Source organism: Triturus cristatus, chromosome 1_2, assembly GCF_964204655.1.
Source record: "Triturus cristatus chromosome 1_2, aTriCri1.1, whole genome shotgun sequence".
NCBI classification, from domain to species: Eukaryota; Metazoa; Chordata; class Amphibia; order Caudata; family Salamandridae; genus Triturus; species Triturus cristatus.
Window position 1 is genome coordinate 984,851,097 of NC_140580.1, and position 21,773 is coordinate 984,872,869.

General features: G+C 44.1%; 1 long non-coding RNA gene across 1 annotated transcript in view; it reads right to left on the reverse strand.

Annotated features, from left to right (window-relative positions):
* Window positions 1–6,638: 6,638 nt before the first annotated feature.
* The window catches only part of LOC146868526 (uncharacterized), a 189,702-nt gene continuing 174,567 nt past the window's right edge, over window positions 6,639–21,773 (reverse strand). The window contains exon 3 of the long non-coding RNA XR_014966272.1: window positions 6,639–6,962. This is a non-coding gene — a long non-coding RNA (uncharacterized LOC146868526). The remainder of the gene's footprint in view (window positions 6,963–21,773) is intronic.

The following is a 21,773-nucleotide window of genomic DNA, read 5'->3' on the forward strand; positions in this document are numbered from 1 at the left end:
ATAACAACTTGTGTGGTGTCCTTTCACTTGGTGTTCAAGGGGTATATGTGATGGTAAACAGCTGGCTTAACACGCCCTCTAGAGTTTAGCCTAAGACTGCTCGTATCCACGCTACTAGGATAGCTGGTCTAAAAGGTTGACTTACAACCAATCATCAATAAGGGTCGTTTGGAATGATACACAGTGATCACTAGAATAGTGAGCACTACATATCAGGCCAACTTCTCACAGTAGGGTCCCCAGATTTTAGGTTTGTCCCTGAAAGGATCCCTCGGGAGCTTATCCAGACCCAGTGCTTTACCAGGAGGGAGCTTATTATTGCATTTTCAACTTCAGGGAGGGTGATCTCAAAATCTTCATCATTGCTAACTCATGATGTAGTCGTTATTGCGTCTTCAGGAGGGCCAGACACTTCCTTTGTGGTATATAGAGTCTGGAAGTATGCTTCCCATGATCCTGCTGCTATATTAGGTTCAATTGCTGAATTGCCTTCACTGCCCGTACTTACAATGGACCAGAATTCTCTTATATCTTTGTTGGAGAGGGCAGTTTTTAAAGCATCCCATCTGTTCAGTTCCCAGCTCTGTTTTGCTAGTCACGTGGTTTCTTTATACAGCCTCTGTGTATGTTTGGTTAATGGTTTATCTTTGGCTTTAATGGCCTCTAACAAAGCCCATTTCATCTTCCAACAGTTGTCGTTGAACCAGGATTGAATGATCCGTGTTTTCACCTTAGAGTGTGACTTTGGGAAAAATATGTCAGCCAGTTGGATAACCAAGCCCGCATGCAGGTCTGCAACTTCGTTAATAAATGTTGGATGCCCGTCACTGCTGTGATTTTTCCCATTTTTGATAGAACAGGAACAATTGCTGTATATAGTGTGGTCAGCTTTTCAGGTGACTGCTTAATTGCCCCCCATTTGATTCTTCTCCTGTTGTTAGTCAGTGCTAAATTATTGTTAGGGGGGGGTGCTGTTTGTCAATACAGTTCCAAGGTCTGGCATCTTTAATTCCACGGACAGAGCGTTGTGGTCACTGTCATGTCGCTGATGGACAATGAAATCAAGGACCCTACACCACATCATGGTCTCCACTAGGATGTAGTCCAGTAGAGAGGCTTGGCCAATTCTATTAAATGTTAAATTCACCGGTGTATCCGAGGGTGTGCGGCCATTGCACGCTCTCAGAGAGTGATTCAATGTAATCGCATTGATCTGGAGTGCCAGCGAGGACCACGCCTTGATTGATGGAATGTGTGAATCGGGAATTAGCCCTCGCACATCCTCCTCACTGGCGATTGATTCAGTAATTTCAGGAGGGGCTAAAATTGGCAATTAAAATCTCCCCCTACAACCAGCAGCATATTCGGGGGGAGAGTGGGAATAAAAAGATCCAGTAAATCCAAGGTCGGTGAATCCTTATTCAGGGCTGTAGGTCGGGAGTAAATATTAATGAGAGCCAGATTCAACTTGGTGGGGAAAGAGAGTGCTACACACAGAATATCATTAGACGGGTGATCCAGCCTGTTGTCTTTGCAGCCCAGATGCATGCCAACCCAGATGCATAAACCCCCCGACAGTCTGCCCCTGCCCTTGGAGATGGCCAGAATACCAAATGACGCAAACCCCACCCTCACTGAGTCTTCCCTTGCCCAAGTCTCCTGGAACAGGCAGATGTTGATTTGGTCCACAAAAAGCCCCAAGTCTGGGCAGGACAAGGTGCTTTTGAGACCAGCAACATTCCTGCGCTGCCTCCCTGTATTTAGTTCGTTGGTGGGAACAACCGAGGCAATAATGCCAAGTATTTGGGTGCCCCCTACTGGAGCCGAGGGAGTGGTCACCAATGTGCTATTGTGTTGTTCTACCATTGTCTCACTGCTGTTTAGGGGGTATGGGGCTATTGAGACTGCTTGTCCTGGGGGCTCTTCCTGTGGTCTGGCTGCACCACCAGTTACCTGCTGTGATAATATGTCCAGGTCCGTTGTCTTTGTCCCAACCCCAAGCTTGGTAGATTGACTTTGTTGGTCACAACCCGGCTCCTCTGGTGCACCATGGTACCTCGAAATTCTAGTATCCCATTCTATTCCCTTGGTCACTGTTAGTCAGTCCACTTCTTCTAGAACCCCGTATCTGTTTGCTACTGGCATGTTATAGGACAGGAGTCTATCAGGGGGATTCCTATGGTCGGTGATTTGATATTCCAGTCGCCACCTGCCAGGGTCTGGTGTATTATTGGTCCTATCTAAGATGGAGGCGTAGGGGTAAAAATAATCAAGTGGGAGGGCCCTTACCTCTGTATGGGGCTCTGCGGGCTGCGGCTCTGGGATAGTAGCCTACACACAGTGAGTGGATTTTTAAAATTAATCACCACGCAGTCCCCTTGTGTGGTTTTTTGGCTTTTGCCCATCTAACCTACTCTGCAGACCATTACAATTTCCCCTGCCCTGTCATAGGGAAACTGCCTATGCCTTGCCAACAAAAACAAGCTTTTGTTCCGCAGGTCCAGTTGTGACTTCCAGTGGCCGCTCTTGAGTTCAGGAACCCCTATCAAAATAATCACAAAGGGGGGTGAGGCTGGAGGTAAATTGATAGTGGGTTGAATGCCCACTGAACTATCTTCCCCTCCCGACCCTTCTCTACTCGCTCTTTGCCCTGTTGGGCAAGTGCTGCGTCTGTTTGTGCTCAACATGGGACGTATTGTGTTATTATTCCCTTCCGCACAATTGCCATTCATTGATACTGTGTCGGTAGGATGGGTCGGTGCCCACTGTACCTTTAGTCTATGTGCGTGCATCCGGGGGGTTGTATCTCTCAGATTAGTGCGATGATTTGACCGACTGAGGCCCCCTGGGCCGACAGGTTCTTGGGTCCTAAGTGTCTCTGAGTTGTCTACGGGTGTCAAACTAGGAGCGTCTACCTGGAGGCTGAAATCAGTCCCCTTCAATAAAGTTTGGCTGGTATTAGTGGATATATGTGTTTGTCTAGCGTCCCCCATTGTAGACAAGTTGTGTATGCGGTCAGCTAGCGAGGCAACTTCTTCCTTGACAATCCGTCTAAATTTTCTCAGTAGATCTACTATCAGGTTTTGAACCCACACTGGGTAGTCCAGGTCTATTTGTGTGGTGTCAGTGTTCTCCGGGTATTTCGGGAGTGTCTACAGACTCTATGATTGGTAACGACCCCCCTTTCGCTTTCTTACTTTTGGGTGCCCCCTCATTCGGTTGTTTGCGCTTCCTGTTTTTACATAAACTAGGAGCAGCACCCCCCTTTCTAGTTGCAATTTTTGAAACAGCTTCTGGTTGTGGTGGAGGGGAGGACTCAGAAGCTCCCAGTGTGAGGGGGAGGTTGGGGGCTTTAGGAGTAGGCGGATCTGGCAACGAGTCTAACAGCAGGGAACAGATGTCTGGGGTTAGTGACAGGCGCTTTTCAGTCAGTTCTATTTCTGTATTAACCGCACCTATAGCCCTCTGCAACATTCTATCAATTGAGGTTTGAGGCAATGAGGAAGAAGGGGTTGCTTGAGGGTGGGGCTGCTTAGCAGTACAGGTGCATTTCCCCATTGTTGGAGCTTAATAAACTCAGAGTATAAACCGCCCAACTAAAGAACAAGACGAGCACTCAAACGCAAATTGATCAACAAGGCATAGAACATGCAAAGAGTGTAATTGTTGGATGCAATGGGGAAAAAAACTGGGGTTTAAATCTGTGCGAGTCGAGCTGGCCGCTTTTCCGCGCCCCTCCAACTCCTTGCACAGAAGTATTAAATAGCTATTACACAGAACTTGCAACAAATAGGTTGGAATTGTTAATACGGTGCAAAGGGACAACCCAGTCCACAACTGTGGGGAGGTGGTGGAAAGTACTCCACTCCTGTTTGCGATGTTAGTGTAGATGGTGAGTAGACCAGCAGAGTCTTACAGTCAAATTAGATTTAAAGTCAAAACAAGGGGGGTGGCCAGCCCAGCCTCCTCCAGACTCTGACGGGCTCGGACGGGCCCGCCCTTGGCCCGGGCGTAGCCTGCGCGCGTCCTGTGCCATGGGGGTGAGGCAGCGCTTTATTGTGTGATGGAAGCGCCTCCCCCTCACCTGCGACATCAGGAATACCTTACGTTGCACCCTGGGACTTGCAGTCCTACCAGGGTGAGTAACAGGCCAAGCAAAGGAACGTGTGATGGCAGCTGGCAGATGTAACACCCTGGACTTAGGCTCCCGCCAGGGTGTCTTCAGCAAGAGTTAATGCTCTCAGCAAATGGCGAAGCCGAGCCCAGCACACAGAATGCGTCCCGCGACGCGGTTGGTGAGGCAACGCTTTATAGAGTGATGGAAGCGCCTCCCCATCACCTGCGGCAGCGGGAATACCTTACGTGGCACCCTGGGACTTGCAGTCCTACCAGGGTGAGTAACGGCCCAAGCAAAGGAACGGGTGATGGCAGCTGGCAGATGTAACACCCTGGACTTAGGCTCCTGCCAGGGTGTGTTCAGCAAGAATTAATGCCCTGAGCAAATGACCCAGCCGAGCCCAGCACACAGACCGCGTCCCGCGCCGCGGGGGGTGAGGCAACGCTTTATAGCGTGATGGAAGCACCTCCCCCTCACCTGCGGCAGCAGGAATACCTCGCCTTGCACACTGGGATTTGCAGTCCCACCAGGGTGAGTAACGGCCCAAGCAAAGGAACGGGCGATGGCAGCTGGCAGATGTAACACCCTGGACTTAGGCTCCCTCCAGGGTGTGTTCAGCAAGAGTTAATGCCCTCAGCCAATGGCCCAGCCGAGCCCCGCACACAGACATATATGTAAGTATGTATGTTGAGGGACTTTGGGCCAGCTTTCTGCATCCATTTGTCTGTAGAGCAGTCAACAGAACATTTTGCTTCCTCCCAATATTAGCATACTGCAAGGAACAAGGGTCGCACACTTTGTCCTCCGACTGCCTTACGCTGAGAGTGGCTGCATTTTACCTGATCACACAGGCACATCTGACAGTGCCAGGGATGGTGGGTCAATACTTTCCCAGCGCTTTTTCCTTTTCATTCACATCTCAGTATATTATTTAGTCATCCTTGTGGGTTAAAACTATGACTTTGCGGTATAGCAATCCAAAGCCAATACTACCTTTTCCTTTCACCAAAAACAGCCATATTTTCTTGTGAAGTGGAATAAAACTTAAAAGGGTTTCTATACCTGGTCTAAATACATTTTCCTTCTAGGAACGAACCATACTATTCTATTTAAACATGTAGTTGAATGTTGTTTTTTTAAATTTTCAATTGTTCAGGCAGCATATTTTGTTTTTGTTTTTGTGGCATCTTTGCAGTTTACATTTTTTTTACATCTCACCACCTTGTCAAGGCTAGACCTAATGACATTGCCAGTGCTTGTTTTTCATTTATTCACAAGGATGAAGCATAGTACCAAGTTTAAAAAATGGTGCTCTTTCATTTGTCTAATGTTATGATGCATTTTAAAGAGTGCTGCACTGCTAAATGCATTAGTTTTCCATAACAGAAAGTGTCATGTTCCAGCAGCAGCTCCAGAAAGAAAACTGTGCTCATGTGGTCATTCCTTACCTGCTGTTCTTGCTTTTGTCACCTCTGAGGCCAGAGATTGCAGAGGCAGTGACAGGGTGGCACGGGGAAAGACACAAGGGTTGCAGCTGCGACCATGAAGAAAACGCCGGCATAGGTCGACTGCACCTTCCGTATCGCAAAGAAAGTGTTTTCTGACTCCCAATTTATACATTGTAATTTTATACATTGGGCTTTGTCGTCGCAAAGCCTGTGCTTTTGTGGATGAAAGCGCTTGCAAATACAGAATCCTTTTTTTTCTAAATGAACAAAGAAAATGTGTTGCAGAAATGTTAATGACTCACACATTCACTGTGTTTTACCTATAAATCGGGGAAATAAACTGCAGTTGCATTTTTGTTTACAGCTGTTCATGCCACTACTTTGTATATGGAATAAGCAGGACTGTATTTAAATGTAAAAATCAGGTTTCTAATAACTATTTAAGAATCCCTAGGAGATAGGTAGTGTCTCTGCATAATCGGGTCTTCGGTGTAAATCAGCATTATCATGCCTTGACTCCAACCGACATTGGGAAAGTGAAAGTTATGCCATCAAGCCTCAGCTATTGACATAGTTGTTCATAATAAGCACGGGCACTGGAATCCTACAATGGTTTCCACTTAATTATGGATTTACCAAGCTTGCCAAATAATTCATCATTTGCTCCTTCACGATCAAAATGTACTAAGAAAAGTGCCAGGCCATTTGAAATTTCTGAGTTCAGCTGCTAAACTGGTACTAAAGAAGTGAAACCTTTGACCAGACAGTATCAACGTGTGTTAAAAAACACAAAAATGCTGCCAGGGAATCTGCGGCTTGTGCAGCGTTATTTACATTTGCTTGCCACACGATTTCGTCAACCAGGGGCATATTTTAATCCTCCACTGCCGCATATTTCCATGGTCCTTCTCATAAGCAACACACCTTCATTCAGTCATTCATTCACTAAACAGACTTGGTCTCACCTCTTCAGTTCTTAGACCAGGAGAGTGGAATAGAAAGATACATGAGTCTGTGTAGCTGATAAATCTTTTATTTTGCTTTACTCGTCAGATGTCATAACAGGTGGGGCGGAGTGTGGCCTTTGCCAGCAGGGGAGCACTCCTGGCCTCCTTCCTCTCCAGTCCACTCTGGCCTCGAATCCACAGTGACTGCCTCGAGCGCTGCGGCCAGGTCGCGGCGTGGCCCACTTGGTACAGCGGGCCTCGTCTTCTGCCCAACCCCGTGCAGTCTGGGCTCGACGGGTAAGCGCGGAGTTCCTCCTGCCATGGATTCCCCTGTGGACACTTTGTTTGGTGGACACCTCGATCTGCCTACGTCTCAATGCCCCAAGCATGTTGCAGGGGCAGCAGTTGTTGATATTGTTGGATGTGTCTTGCTGCATTGGTTCCTCAGTCCTGTGGAGGAAACAAAGAGGAAGTACTTGGTATGAAGTTGTGAGAGACAGGTGCAGTTGTTTTGAAAAGGGCTACATTTATTGAGGGAATCCATTAGGCTTTCAAACAACACCCTCATTTCCATCACTTTACAAACTGAAATGTCCTATCATGCTCTAAGATTTGAAAATATAGCTATGAGTTGCCACAAATAAAATTCTCAAATTGCCCACGACCTTCCACCCACCTCTTCTTTTGCTCACACTTAAAAACCTCTTGGGCATCACAGCTCCTATCTTACACATTCATCGACCTTAGGGCCCCACCCTAACCATCATTTGACCATATGGCCCCATCATAACCCTTTATGGACCATACTGTTTCAACGTAACCATTCTTGGCCCTCAGCGCCCATCTTAACTATTCTTGGACTTTTCAGCCCCCAAAAATATTCTAGGACATCCATCTTGACCTGTCATGTCTCAACCACCATTTTAACCGTTCTTTTACCGGAGTGCCCCAATCTTAATAATTTCTGGACCTTACAGCCCCATTTGAACCCTTTTTGGAACACAAGGCTTCCATGCTAACCATTCATGGACCTCGTTGCCACTACACCCAGAAATGACTGCAATTGCTTGCTTGTAGGCCTCACATAAAACAGTATTATGGTTTACTAACCCACTATTTTACGCGCAATATAATTCAGTGAGCTCAGACACATGTTTCCTCATTTGGGTGGTTTGTAGTTCCCTTGTGTCAAGGCACTACCCCATTTGGTCCGAACCACCCCCCCCCCCCTCTCACCAAGTCCCATTAATTGAGAGCTTTGTTTGACATGTGCCTGGTTAGGAGCTCTATTTCCTTACAGCACGTGATTACATCTCCCTATGTGAAGACATGATCTAGGAATGAATATGTGCCGACGAGTAGTATCCAACGCTTTGGTGTTCATCCACACTAAATTGCTGTTCTGGGGGAACATGATTTTTCAGTGTATGTTTCACTCTGCCATCTTTCCAGTCAGCTGGAAAAAAGCATCAGTTCTCCCTCTTTAAAGAAACCATCTTTAGATCCAGCTGAGCCTAGCAGCTAACGCCCTATATCATGCCTCCCTTTGCCCGCCAAGTTAATTTAGAAGGAAATTAACTCTCAGTTTATTTCCAATAACAATCAGGTAAATGATACCCAATTTGGTTCCCGCGCCGGGCACAGTACGAAAACGGTGCTAATCAAAGCAACAGAGGAAGTCGGAATCCACTGATAAATTTAGACTTGTCAGCAGCATTTGATACCTTACATCATGACGGACTGCTGGATCGTCTAACAAGTATTGGTTTCACTGGCACTGCCTGGAAACTTCTTAGTTGTTTCATTCATGGCTGTGAACAAGCGATCGGACTGGATACATTTGTTTCTCGCTCCTTCTTGCTTCCATGTGTGGTTCTGCAGGGGTCTTCACTCAGCCCAACGGTGTTTAACATATATGTCACCCCTCTTGCGGAACTCATCAAGCCGTACAGGTTTGCACTAACCTCCTACGCTGACGACCCACAAATTGTGGTCTCTCTTGCTAATGATACATCAGATACAGGACCCAATTTCTGCAACTGTATGCAGGCCGTTACCCAATGGATGACAAAGAACTGCCTCCAGCCCCAGGTCCTACTCTTTGGTGCTGATCCCTCATCCTGGACGCCCACTTGGTGGCCCCAGGACATGGGTGCTCTCCCGTTCCCGGTCAACAAAGCCCGTCATTTAGATGGTCTTATTAACAACAAGGTGTCCCTTACAGACCGAGTCAATGCAGCCTCCTCCAAGGTCTTTCATACCCTAAGGCTCATAAAGTACATACTCCTTTTATCCCCCCTTCAGCTTCAGAAGATGTTAGTGATTTCCCTTGCTCTGTCCCAATTGGGCAGACGCCCACAAACACGTGCTAAACAGGCTGCAAACTTTGCAAAACACAGCCGCACAGCTGCTCCTTAAAAGTCCTAAATTCCAATCAGTGGCTAACCCCATGAGGGAAAGCTACCCTGGCTACCCATGAAGCAGACAGTCACTTTCAAGGCTCTGTGTATCGCCCACAAGTCCCTGAATGATCAAGAGCCCCTATTCCTTATAAACTATTTTAACTGGTACCTGCCTAATAGGCCACTAAGATCTTCTTCAGCAAAAACAGTCACTGCACGCAGGTTCAAGCGTACGACTTTAGGGTGGCCGCAGCTGTGGGCGGGGTGCCTCTCTAGCATGGTATGAGCTTCCTCTTCATATCAGAGCTTCCTCTAATCTTGTGATGTTCAGAAAATCCCTCAAGACCTGGCTTTTTAATTCCTCATAATAGGTTTCACTCACCCTTCAAAGCTACTGCCACACAGTTTCTAGCACCAAGACACCCTTGGGTAATGAAGCGCTTAATAAATATTTATAACATATCATTATAACATATCACCAAGGTACAGCCACTTCCCACAATAGTCCCCTCTCCCCTTGCCTCCAACATTAGTTGCCCTATTTTATCCAGTACCCCGCTGTTGTTCTCTGGGTGGCAGAATGACTAACATACCCATCACCTGTTCACCCTCCAATTAGCCAGTTATCCCCATCTAGCATCTAAGGGTATCCTCCCATTTCTTATCCATTGTGAAGGGCAGAGATCACTTCATTACAATCCCCTTGAGTCACTTTGAAAAACAGCATGTGCCACCATTTTGTATTTTCTTAATCTTATAAATGTACAATTGTTTGCCTTTAGGTGGCCCAAGTCGCACCCATATTTTGATTACCACTCCCCGTTTCACCTTGCTAGCCAACTAGTTGATGCTCCATGTCAGAAATTTGAGTGCCCCTGATTGTCTTACTCATATTGCATCTCAGTGTATCGTCCTCTCTGCAGTCCCATTCCTGCAGTGCTGTGCGAGATGAGGACTTCAAAACCCTTCAACACCACCCACCCGCAACATCGAGATGGAGGGTTTTGAACTACCACTCTTGCGATGCACAATGTGCCTGGAGCCCCCTACAAACCAGGTACCTATAAACCTTACAGCAACTGGACCTGCAATACGCAAGTCCTATAAACCTTCACAAAGGCTGCCCTCAGTTACTCTGATTTTTCAATTGTTCAATTATTTTCTTGAGATCCGTGCGCAGATGTCTATGGTTAGACATTTGTAGAGCACAGCTAACACCCTGTGTGGGTTTCTTATCCCTAAATGAAGGGAGACAATTGCAAATAAGTCAGATGCCCTGCATGGGTTTTTTGCTGCCCCTAAATAAATGGAGGTCATTGCAAATGTATTTACAAATTGAAAACCAGGGTTTTCAATTCTTTCCTGCAATGAACCAGAGAGGGTTGCATATGCTGATCCAAAGGAAGAGTGTTCGATGCTTTAGCTGATACCACCAAAACAGGTCAGTCTCCAAAGTTGAAAATCTTTTTTGCCTTGAAATATGGTCGGTGAGTGTACATGTCTTTGTGCACAAGAGCCGTGAGCTTAAATAAAATATGTGAATGTATAGGAAGCCAGCGTAATTTCTTTCTGGCTTTGTATCAGACTAGCACACGCATCATAAATGCCATTTGTGATTCCTTATTAGCGAAAAATAAGGATTCGCTAATAAGGAATCGCAAAAGCCTATGCATGTAGAAATCGCTTACAAAATAGCGATTTCTAAATATTTCTTAATTGCGAGTCGCAAATTGCGAGTCGCAATTAAGGAATACCTCCCCATTCATTCCTATGGGCCTAGAGGCCCATAGAAATGAATGGGGGGAAGTTCTCAATTTGCGATTCTCAATTAGAGAATCGCAAATTGAGAATGCAATTTCAAGGGTGCAAGGGTGTCAAAACGACACCCTGTTGCACCCCTGAAATCGATCTGTGTACAAATGTTGCACACACACATGTCCAAAGGACATGTGTGTGTGTGTGTAACCTACCACTTTGAAAAATGCACTTTCGTACATTTTTCAAAGTTTTTGCAAATTACCATGAAGTTCAACTTCATGGTAATTTGCGCCCCCTAATAGCGAAATCGCTAATTATTTTACTTTAATGCATTGCATTTAAGGAATCTCAATTTGCGATTCCTTAAATGCAATTGCAATTTGAGAACTTGCAATTAATTGCGAATTCTCAAATTGCGAGTGCCTTGACCCTTCATGCATCACAAAAGCCCTTTTTGCGGGCGCAAACGGTCGATTTTTGCGAATCGCACCGTTTGCGCTCGCAAAAATGGTTGATGCATGTGCCCCTAAATGTCTTCTCCTCAATCCCTAAAGAAGGTTAGACTGACACATTCTGAATCATTTGCAGTTGCACTAAATGCATTTTTGGTGCAGCAAGATGGTTTTTCCGTACTCCAGCCTTGGTTGGACGATAATGATAACCAAGGGATTTTGAGGCTGTGATCGAGGAAAGGGAAAGTCCATCATAAAACGTTTAAATGAAAAAAGGCAGTTTTTTAGTATTAACTACTTGCGTCCAAAGACCAAGTGAGAAATGAATACAGATTTATAGATTACAGGCCAAAAAAAAGAAAAACAGAAGTCCCATTCTAGGAGGCCGACAGAGGTCCAGAGTATTTACTTTGAGTGAGGTCAACCACCATTCAGTCTTACTAGGGTTGAGTTTAAGAAAGTTCACCAACCTCCACCATCTGGTATTTGACTAACTTTCATACAACAAATAAGACTGGTCTTAGTTGAAAACTTGAATGGAAGACACTCCAAAAATCAATTGGGTGTTGTTGGTGTACTTATAGTTTTGGGTCTCTTTCTGTTGAAGTTTGTAGGCCTACAAATGCATGTAAATGTTGAAAAATAATAGGGACAGAATGGAACCCTGGGGAACACCATACTCATGTTTTTTTGAGTAGAAGAGAAATGAGGAATGAAAACTCTCTGTTTTCTACCTGTTAAGTAAGGCTCAAACAGCCTGTCCCTCAATTTCAATTTCATACAGTCTAGAAAGGAAAATGTAATGAGCTATAGTATCAAATACTGCTGAGAGATCCAGGGGAACCTAACATCCTGGACCTCTGCCAACCATCATTCTGGCTCCGTCATCGGCAACTGAAATCCAAAGGTTCAGTACTCCAACTGAGGTGAGAACCCGCCTGCTGATAACCTAAAATATTGGCAAACCTTTGTAACTGAGAGAACACCATTTTGTCCAACATTTTAGACCGGAAACGTAGAAAAGATGGTCCAATGTTGCTCATCTCAGCGGGGTCCAAAGACGGTTTCTTCAACAGAAGTCTAACCACCGCATCTTTCGAACAGGCTCTGACCACAGTAACCAGCCTTCAACATAGTTTGAGAGTTCTCCAGCCCCCTCAGCCACAGGAAATGTCATCACCCCCTCACAGGTACTCTGCGACTCCCTGGCAGATTTTTTCCACAACAAGATCTCCACCATCTTCTGAAACTTCGATCCACAAGACACCAACCTCCTCCACTATCTTTTTTTTAAAACAAACTTTATTGCCTTTTATACAGCATGCATCGAACTCCTTTAAGAGAGCAGTATACATTAGGCAGGGGCAGGCAATACGGCACATTGACATATTGATTCTGTCAGTACCCTCGCCGGGCCCCATTTGTACATGACAACTTGGACGATTACATTATTCCCCCATAGCTAAGTACCAAGTATGTTGGATATACCCCCCTCCCTCGCCCCCAACCATAAGGCATCAACCACAAATGTCCCCACCCCCCTCCCCGCACTGCTGTCTCCCCTTGAGTATTGTTCGGTTCTATTTGTATGCTCTCTGGTACTCCAGGTGTGGAAACCTCCTTCACCATCTTGACCCCATGAATGAGGAACACGACCACCTGCCACCACCTGGGACCAGCTCACCACGCAGGACACGACACACATCATGACCTCCATCTACTCAGGAGCACCCTTGGACCCGTGCCCCTACCACATCTTCAACTTCAGGAGCAAAACGATCATCAGCAAACTCAAATCCATCCTCAGCACATCAATCGCCATGGCCACTTTACCCGATGAATAGAAGCACACAGAGGTCAAGCCCACACTCAAGAAATCATCCACCGACCCTAGCGATCTCAAGAACTACCACCCCATTTCTCTGCCCTTACAGAACACCTGGAAAACCACAAACATCTGGACATTTCCCAATCCAGATTGTACACCAACCACAGCACAGAAATTGCCCTGATTGCAGCCACAGGAGACATCATCTTCATCCTCGACCAAGGTAAAGTGGTGGATCTGATCCTCCTTGAAATTTCAGCAGCGTTTGACACCGTATCACACCACACCCTGATCAGAAGGTTTCACAACATTCAAATGCAAGGAGATGCCCTCAAGTGGCTTGCCTCCTTCCTCACAGGTAGAACTCAGAGAATCCGCCTCCCGCCCTTCACCTCAGAACCCAAGAACAACATATGCGATGTCCCTCAAGGCTCATCCCTCAGCCCGACCCTGCTCAACACCTACATGTCGCCAAATCACATGGGTTCAACATCATATCCAACGCTGACTATACCCATCTCTTCGTCTCCTTATCAGAAGACTCCCCCGCAACGCTGACAAACTTCCACAGATGCATGACGAACATCGCCAAATGGATGAGGAACACTGACTAGAACTCAACACAGACAAGATAGAAGTGCTGATGTTTGGAAGCACCTCCCCATGGAATGAAGCCTGGTGACCCCCCGAACTAGGACCACCATCCCTCCAGACACCTGTGCTCTGCCTCCCTCTGCCTCACCCAAACACCCTGCATCTGCAGCAGCAACAGTGGAATGACGCTCCTTCTCCTACCTCATGGCGAAGTCTTGGAACTACCTCCCTCTTCAACTATGGACCTCTTCCTCTCTACTGGAATTCAGATAAGGACTCAAGACCTGGATGTTCGACTCAGCCTTGTCAGCAGCACTCCCAGCACCTGGTTACCCTGACTGGTAATTAGCCACACTCCAGATTCGCTGATTGATTGATTAAGGTACTTTTCCTGAATGAAAAGATGACTTCTAGATGGCACCAATCTCTGAACTCAATAAAGGGGCGGACAGTTGTATATATTTAGCTGGACACAGGCCAAAACGAGAGGCTGAAGGCCGAGCCTTGTGGATCAAGGTACCAAGTCTGGAATAACTGTATATTGAACTAATCTAGGAAAAGATGTAGAAGACTGACTAAGCTGGTTATTACTAGGCAAGAGCGAACCTAAACATCCAGGGTGTTGTATACATTCACTTTAAATAGGAGATCTATTTTTCTTGATCTTGTCAGAAGAAAGCAGGCTAATTGCTCAATGTTAATGGTGTCAGTTTATTGCTCTAGCACTGCTTTTTATGTTGTAAACGCTAGCAGTACTTCACGAAGTGATGGTTCATTTTCTTGTCCCTCACATACTTGGCCTTTCGTTTCCTCCTTGTTCCTTTCTCCAGTCTTCCTCAAGAACACACATTTTTCACATTTGTCTCCCACTTGATGTTCCTGCCCATGTTGCAACACCAGCTAGAGCACTTACTACTAGTATATGGACTGTCTGGTATCCTATGCCTGCATATTGGCAAGTTTGTTGTACAACCACCACTTCCATTGCAGTTGGCCCAGTACCAATAAACCATCCCTGTTATCTCTTTCTAAATTTCCAGCCAAAACTTACAGTGTCCAACTTAGTGTCCAACCTTCCTCTGTGGCGCGCTCAGAGGTCCCGGCTGCTGGTGCCCCTCATCTTCCTGATGATTCATCTACTGTGCCAGTGTCTTTCCACTTCCTTTGCAAGGCATTGATCAAGCACCACTCCCGTCTTCCTTATTCCTCCCTAATATCAGGTCAATACTTCCGCCATTCTTATTCACCGCCAGCCAGCTTTGTGCTATTGCAGGCTCCAGATCTGGCTGGCCTCCCTCCACTTTAGACCTTGGACAAGCAGGAAATTCTCTTAAAACCAGCCTCACATGGGAGCCACTCTGTCCTACTGTACTTCCCACGAGACCTTCATAGCTGTTCCCCCAGCACTCCCTTAGGCCACAATGCTTCATCGCATGGGTTAAGTGATCATTCAGCTTGAGAAGTCAGCAGAATGGGCACTTACTTCATCCAGCCACAGCTCCTTCAGTGACTGCATGTTGCGGCCTAAATTCAGCTTATCATCCATAGTTTTGCTTTTTGGCCATGGTTGTCTGAGTGTGTGGTGTCTTCTAGGAATATTTTCGACTGGATGTAGACAGTGTTGGCGGCGTGAACACAGAGCTCATTTATACACAGAGCACGTTTGTATTGTGGCCATCTTGCTCAACACAAGACAGTTCCCTGACACAGTTCACCACCAAATAAAGAAGCTGCTCAAAAGAGGCAATGATTGATAGGTGACTGCATACTTGTCAGTCACCTGTGACAGGCATTTGTAATGCAGCTACTCTTCCTTACTCTGTATTTAAACCAACTCAAATCCATTGCCATATACTGAGGGTGGCATGGGTACACAAGCAGAATGTTTAAACCTGAGATCTTTCCTTGTTTGGCATCAGGTCCACCACCAGAGCCAACTTCCACTGATGCGTGATGAACATCGCCAATTGGATGAAGGGCAACTGTCTCAAGCTCAACTCGGACAAGATGGAAGTCCTCATCTTTGGGTTCAACACCTTGCTATAGAATGACACTTGCCAGCCTGCTGAACTCGGCCCATGCTCCCCCCCCCCCCCCACAGACCACGCCCGCTACCTCTGCATCATCTTAGACAGCAAGCTATCTGTAAAGAAACAGGTAAACGCAGTCTCATCTTCCTGCTTCCACACCCAACGCGTGCTCTTGAAGACCTTCAGGTGGCTCCCTGTCAACACCAGAAGGACCGTCACATAGGCCTTCATCACCAGCGGCTGGACAACAGGAACACACTCTATGTAGGAATCATAACACACCTCCTGAAGAGACTACAGACAACACAAAACTCAGCGGCACTCCTTACGAGTGCATCTGCAGGTCATTTCTCTCCTCCCCTTGTCTTGCAGCCTCCTCCTGGGTCACACCTCAATGCTTCCCCCCATGTTTACAGCTCCCATCTTTTTGACATTATTCACGCCCCTCCAATAAACTAATCTCTGGGTCTTTTAAATCTACAGAGATTAACATTTAGTCCTCTGTGCCGAGGCACATATTGGGCCCTAATGGCACAACTCAGCATTTATCGCTGCAAGATGTCTTTCCAGTCAGAGCAAAATGCAGCCAATGACATGCGGTGTAGTCTTACCTAATATTAGTCCCCAGCCTCATCTGCATTTACACTATACTTATCAGGTACATGTTTTGATTTCTTTTTGTCCTCCCTCATTTACCTAATCTCCCCACTTTAGAATACCACCAGTAACAGCACAATATATTGCCTTTCTCAATATACAAGTCATAACACTTTAACAGAGTTTCAGTACCTTATATTACACAACTGCTCACCAAGCTACAACTTTCAACAAAAAACAGCTTATTATGAATCACATAAGGCGAAACCTATTGCATATACAAATGCTTGTTGTTTTGGTTGGGGGCAGGTTTTAGAGAAGGGAAAGCATTACATGAAGGCAAGAGCTGTAGAGCATATATACTGTTTTAGAGTGCTGAATGAAAAAGAAAAAAGTAGTTCTCTAAATTTGTGAGCAGTGGAAGTAGATAACTTAGCTATTTTAAGGTATAAATTAATGTTTTGGGCTACCAAGTTGTGTGCCTCGTTTTCTAGTCTGCTTATACAAGTTCTATACTGAATGATTCCCTAACATTGGGCTGTACGACTCCCATGTTAAGACCGGGTTTGATCACCACACCAGCAGCTGTCTGCCGCAGTCACAGTGTGCTTGGGTTCATGGCAGATAACCCTCTCTAAGCTTCATCTTACCTTTCTCAGACCATGATGACTATAGTGGCTAGGGATAGCATACCTATTCAGTCCCATCACAGCAATGATTTTACACAGGGATGGGTGCATAGATTCAGAGTGATGTTGCTAAAATAACCTCAAATAAGAAGCTGTATCTACTTAGTTCCACGTTTATTGAAACAATTGGAACACTTATGGCAACATAAGCAGACAAATATACTATGGCAATCGTCACATGTCTAATAATAACCATTTCAGTAATATTGCATACACCACCACAATAGTGCAAAAAGATCATATGCGTGTTCGTGCAAAGTTGTTAGTAGTTGAACCACACCGTGTCAAACAATTGTGCAGCCCGAGGTCAAGCCTAAACACAGTCCTCCTACATTAGGTTTTGGGCTTCAAGTTAAATTGCAACTCGTCCTACTTCCATTAAATATCTAGGTGGTTCTTTGCATTGCACTGATTTCATTTGACGCTAAACACTAAGTAACATACAGCATGATTAAGATTTCTGGCAAAACACCAGTGCCAGGGCATAGTAGTCAGGACAAAGGGAGTCAGGGGACATAATTTAGATGGAGACAAGAGTCCTAGTTCTTCACTGACAATGCTTGGCAGGTGTGCGGTTGATGAAAATCAGCCAAAATGTAAAACCAAGCACAGCCTTTCAGCACTCAACTCCCATAAACCCGCACTTAGGTGACGCGGTGTGGTTTGGCAACTCAGAACCCAGCAAGCAACTAACAAAACTTAAATAACCATTGAACAGATGGTGTTGTTAGTATTTGCCCAGTCTGCAGAAGCAAAGACATTTGATTAACACTTATCAAAAGGACAAGATGTAAAGGGTTATAAAATCTATCCAGGGGTGGTCCTTACAGTGTAAATAAGTATGTTCAGCGCCTAATAAAGGACGGGCTGCTTATCATAGGTCAGCATGGAAGGCAGCATTCCACTGTAAGTGATATTTTAAGACAAGGGCACTTGCCAATTACACCACACAGCTAAGCAACCTTGTAGATTGCCGGGGTAATTGACAACAGGTAAACCAAGCTAAGCATCAGGGAACATCTGGGCCATTGGGCTACCTGTACTTCGACACATGGTCCAAATCACCTACATGAGGCAACAAGGGTTATAAGTTGTTGCAAATATCACCTTTAACAATACGTATTAGACATTAGACACAGTAAATTGGGAGACCATTGCTAGTCAGGAACAAATACTAGACCTATTACCTTTAGTACACTTTCATATAGACTTCAAACAGCAATCTTGAAACGTTCAGTTCCTAGTCAGTCTCCAGTTTCACGCTCTCAACTAGAGAGTCCTACCCATGGGCCAAATCCAATACCATCAGTTAATATGGGTCGCAAAAGTTTAAGTCTGACTTATCCAACCTATAGGACAACCAGGGAGCTCCTGCTCAGTTTCAAATACATCAAAGAAATCATAATATTGCTTCTCTTTGCTCATTAGACTAACACTTAAATGTACTGCATCAGGTTTGAGCTCATGGGCAGACATGCTTACATTTTTATCCCCCTAGGTGTAATAGCATGCGGTCCATGTGGCATGGTAACAACTCATGCCATTACAAGTTCACATCTTATATTCTCCACAGAGAAGAGGCCTAACGTTTGACTAACCAGGCCCATAATTACAAGGTAGTCCTGGGTGCAGCACAGCACTTGTGTGGCGAACCAGGTACTTCCATTAAGTAACTGATGACCAAGTGCTTTCACAAGACTTAGGGCCTTATTATGACAACAGTGGTCCACCGCGGTGGCAGTCAGGGCACCGCCGATCAGACCACCCCATTACAGCTTGGGTGGTCAGACCGCATTGGCACCGCTGCAACCACCAGAGATACCTGGCGGTGTTGCGGCAGTCTCGAGGCCTCAATCTGCTTGTTGCTCATATTACGATGTTGTGCCCCCCTATCTGTCTGCATCCTCAAAGGCACCACCATGGGACTGCCAAAGAACTGCACCCAGAGAATTTAAAAGGCGTACTGTGGCGGGTGTTTTCTATGGTGTTGGTGATCCTGGAGTGGGGCGGCGGCGCGACATGGCAGCCACACTCCGAGACTGCGAAAGTCATAAAAAGGCTCTTAATTTCTGTGACCATGAGGTTAGTATTTCTAATACACTGACAGCCGCTGTGTAGCAGAGAAAACATGGTAAATGCTCCACTGAAAAGAAAGGAAGTGATGCTTGGCATATGCTGGCCAAGTAGGAGGCAGCACAGAAAAGTGACAAAGCCAACAAATGATAAGCATTGGGTGGGCTGCAAGCTTCTTGTTGTACGCACCACCTTTTCAGGGGTATTAAGCAATATAAAAATACAATTACAATTAACAATTACTTGCTTATTGGTTCATTATAAAATATGTTATATTTTTTTTACCTTAAAAGTAATGTAAAATTCATTTTTATTAAAATATATTTAAAAGGTAAACTGCTATAAATGAATACTATGTATCACTTTTCATAATAATTAATTCATAATAAAAAAAAACATTTCTTTAGGTGGGAATTTATATTTTAATTTAGACTTTAGCAAAATAATTTTTATTTAACTTAATACACTTAAATTAAATATTTAATTCAAAATTAAGTTAATAGTGAAGTAGCATTATTAAACATTTTGACCTACATTTAAAGTAAATATATAAAATTAATTTGCATTAATATTTAATACAAAAATAGTTGTACATTTTTTTCTGTAAAATAAACTTTTCTTTATTCTTTCCTATATTTTACGTTAGGGAGACACTGGACATATGGAAAGGAAGAAAGGTATATTTCACTTGGAAAATATAGAACAAATAATAGATTAAAAATCTCATTTTATTTAATTTGATTTATTTATTTTAAATGTAGAACTAAACAAAAAATGTGACACAAATCTTAACTTTATTTTGAATTAAATCTTTAATTTAACTATATTATAAAACTATACAAATAAATTCCCACCTAAAATAAATATCTTTTACTCTACATTAAATATTACTAAAAATTATGACTATGATTAACTAGAATTAATTTCAAGTAATTTTATTATATTTTTAAAAATGTATTGCTACATTCATATTTTTAATTAAAACACATTTATAAAATATTCTATAATTAAATAATCAGTTTAAAAAATACATATTTTAGCATTAAATTATATGTAAGAATAGTTTAATGATTTTACATTTTTTTATCTAATTTAGCATTATTTATTGCAGGGTTTCATTTTATGTAATTCCCTCCATTATTTTCTAATGGAGGTGTAGCAGTATACGTGGTTGGTCGTGTGAGGTGCTGGGTTTAATATTGCTTCTCTTTGGCCGTAGTATCTTACACTGGTAAATTTGGCTCCACCTCCTGTTTAATGTTGTGACATTCCCTGAGCTATGAAGAGACAATAGCACTTCTGTCTTTATGGAAGAGTCAGGTGATTTTTTTGAATTTTTATTCACATTCCTTTAGTTAATGCCTGAACTCCTGTATTCAGCTCCTCCTAAAATATTTTTAGCTCAGGAACAAAGAGGGTTCTGTGATTAGGTGCACCTACACTTGATTTAGACCTGAGTTTCCAGGTCGATATTTTGGCTTTCACCTGATAAATGCGTTGTCCATTGTTCCTTAAGTGTAGTCGATTCCATTAAACGATCCATCCTTACACTGATCTCAAAGTGAGATAGGCAGCCTAGTTTGGGTTGCAAAAGAGATGCAAGAAAAGATTTGGAAACCCACTGAGTACAAAATAATATTTTCTGGTGTTGGGGTGTAGTAGTTCACTCCAGAGGTGTTATATTCTCCTCACTGCTTTTGTCAATCAGAAATAACCTTGACTTTACATCTTCATTAAATAGTCATGTCTCCAAAAATGTGTGTCCAATATTTATTTATTTATTTATTATGAGAGTTTTATTTAGCGCGAACCAGACCCTTGCGGGTATCGGAGCGCTTTACAAGGTAAGTGTCTTAGTTACATAGGTACAAGGTAAATAACATAAAGTTCAATGATAGGCAATGATAGTATAAACATCTTATCATAGATACATAGGTACATGATAAATGAAAAAGCTATATCTATAGAGTTATATGTGGTAGAATAGTTTTTGAGGTAGTGTGTTTTTTTTTAAATCTGCTGCTTTGCATTGGTTTTTTAAAAAGAAAATCACTTTTTAAAGTTGGCTGCTTTGCACTGAGAACAAAGGGGGAGTAGGGAAAACTGCCTTAGAGCTCCGGAGCACTAGCAATAGCATACTCCTACCATAGAAACTCCAGTCAGGTCAGCTCTTTAGTGGTTGAATTGCCCTCAGCCTTAAATGACGGCTGGGGAGTGGTTGCGCAGGTGAGACTAGCACTGCACTGATAAAAGGGACTACCTTTTAAAACTGTACAATCAATGTGTTAGAATTGTTTTTTAAGTAGTGTGTTTTTTAAAAGGAAGTCGTTTTTAGGTCGAGTCTAGGCAGCCCTTTTGCTGGTTTCGGCCAAGCCTAGACAGCGCTTGCGCTGTTTCCTCGAGACATGTTGTATATACCGTGTGGGCTTTCAGTCCGCCCAATGCCTTTCTATTTGTCACATCAATTGTCATTTAAAAACATTTGCTTGACAGTGGTTAAGCAGTCCTTTTTGTCCCTCCCTGTTGTCATTTGTTTTCTAGCACGCAGCAGCACATTACTACCGGTATCTTTCCACCTGATTGCTTATGTGTTATTCCTGGGGCACAGTTCTAATGGGATCCTGGAGGCTGCATGGCTTTAATTTCATGAACACAGCACCTGTTCAGATTTTATTTGATCAGCACGGCGTCTACTGCATGAACGGCATGCGTTATGTTTCTGCTTCTTTTTTGGGGGAAGGGAGTTTAAAGAGCTTTATTGAAGCAAGTAAAGGCATATGTACAACATTATAGAAAAATTTGCATGAAAAAAGAGGAAAAGGGTAAAAAAACAGAATA